This window comes from Lathyrus oleraceus, chromosome 4 (assembly GCF_024323335.1).
Source record: "Lathyrus oleraceus cultivar Zhongwan6 chromosome 4, CAAS_Psat_ZW6_1.0, whole genome shotgun sequence".
Lineage (NCBI taxonomy): Eukaryota > Viridiplantae > Streptophyta > Magnoliopsida > Fabales > Fabaceae > Lathyrus > Lathyrus oleraceus.
In genome coordinates this window covers 298,544,869-298,547,425 of record NC_066582.1, presented here as the reverse complement: position 1 = coordinate 298,547,425, position 2,557 = coordinate 298,544,869, and positions in this window count along the sequence as shown.

Genomic DNA, 2,557 nt, shown 5'->3' with positions numbered 1-2,557 from the left:
AAATTCCAGAATCATTGGATCAAAACTCATCATTTCATGAAGGATATGGCAAGGTTGGTCAAGAAAGCACATACATACACAATCCCTAAGCCAAAACAAAATTCATGCGTGCATAATTTCTGAACAAAATCTCATAAAATACTAGACATCATGAGGATCATCATGCAAAAAACCACAGCTCAATTGGATCATTATTCATGGAGATATGATTTTTTGAATGAATGGAAAAATTAAAAACATGTGAACAAGGCATAGCATGAACATGGTTGAAATAAGGAATAAAAATGCAAAGGCCAATTTGGAATATCCATCGCCCGGATTCGAACCACGTTGAAATTTGAACTTGGTGCTTTATCAATGAAACTCCGCGTTTCATTAAAGCTGATGTGGCGGTGAGAATAAATCCTGGCCAATCAAATAGCCACGCTGACTTCCATGCAACCAATACATGAGCTTAAACATGAAAACGCATGCACACAGCGCTCAAACTGATCAAATCAAGTTCTAGAAAAAAACCCTAGGTGTTCATACGCGGTTATGCATGTTCATCCTAATTTCCAGGTCAAGAACAATTTCACACAGAAATTCATAATGAGCATACCAATGGCTTCAGCTTTTATCATACATCAACAATCAATAATTATTTTGACCTAATTCTACACGTATGCAAAGATTCGAGCACAAGAAAGTTCATACCAATGGGCTTGTGGATTATTGTGATCATTAAGTGCATATATGTATATGAGATGATGTTTATGATATGTATGCTTAGGGTTTAAGGCTTGAGAAGATGATATGGATTGGGAAAATTTAAGGGTATGATAGTTGCTCTTATTTAATCATCTTACACTTGAAGGTATAGATAACAACGGCTTCCAATGCATTCATGGTAAGAGGGGATTAAATATTTTTAGGAGATACTGAAAATTTTCTTTGTTGGGGATAATGGTAATACAAATTGATTATGCATGGTTATGATGATTATACATGTACTGTGTTGTATGCAACATAAGGATCTCCTAGACATTAAAGTCTCAAGAAGACTTAGGGAGAAACTCTACTGGAGAATAAGAATCTCAAAAAAAGGGAAAGAGGCGACTACCCCTAGCAACGGCTGGGGAGGAAAAGAAGATAATTCCTAACAACGGTTGGAATATCTAACTCCGATGGGGAAATATAGATTCAGCGACGATTCCAAGCAACGGATGGAATACCTGACATCTACTGGGGATCAACTCAAGTGAATTCAATGACAATTCTTAGCGACGACTTGAATACCTGACTCAGAGAGGAATAAATAACTAGTTTCAGTGATGATTCCTAGAAACGGATGGAATGCATGACTTAGCTGGAGATAAAGAAAGTACGATGACAATTCTTAGCGATGGCTAGAATACCCAACTCTGTGGGGAAAGAAGTCATTCAGAGATGATTCCTAGTGAAGGCTGGAATACCTGACTTGACTGGAGATAAACTTCTCAGAAAGGTACAATGACGATTCTTTAGCGGTAGCTAGAATTCCAGACTCAGCTGAGGAAAATACAGAAGTTTAGTGATTATTCCTAGCAACGGCTAGAATACCTGACCTTTGTTGGGGAGATGGAGCATGTCAGTGATGATTCCTTATGAAGATTGGAATACCTGACTCGCGTCAGGGAGGGAATTTCAAGAGTGATTTCTATCCACGGTTATAAAATATTGACTCGGCTCGGGGAATGAGCCCAAAATACCTCGTGTTTAATGAAGGGGAGAGTTCAAGGATGATTCTTAACAACAACTAAGAATACCTGACTCAGTGGGGATGAAAATGTTGTGACGACTCTATGGGGATAGAAGAGTACAATGATGATTCCTTTAGCAACGACTAAGAATACCAGACTCTTCTGGGGAAACCTATTGAGGGGGGAAAAACAGCTCGGTGGCGATTCCTAACAACGGCTAGAAATACATGACTCTGCTTAGGGAGACATTGAAAATTCACTCTATTGGGGAAAATTCCTAGCAATGGTTGGGAAATTCCAAATTTCAGTGAATCAATTGAGTATAAGTTTGTAGAAGATACTTATGATGTGATGTTACGTATGCAAAATGTTAATGCATGTTCAAATTGTTGTAGGGGAATTATGTAGGTTTGAGGTTTGCAAGTTATACCAAGTATGATTGGACTTTGCGGGGAATATATTTGAGGGGTGCCAATGGTTATTGGGAGTAAAAGAGTGTTTGGGGAAAGTACTGACTTTCCGATACTTGAGAAATTGGAACTTGATGTCCAAGCAAGCATGGGGTGCATGGATGAGGATTCATGCTGGGGAAGAAGCGATTGGCCAAGTCCACGGGACTGTATGGTGCTTTTAGGTTGGGGATACCAAATTCGTTTTTGGTTACCTTTAGCGATTTGAAAGAAACATAATTCGATGTTGTTTCCTATAAAGTTCTTATTTGAAAAAGGGGATTTTAACAAGGAATTTCTAATGCAATATTATTTAGAAAAAGTCATATTTCGCAGACAAAGCAGAAAAAGTAAAAATATTGAGCATGTATGAGGGAATTGATTTTA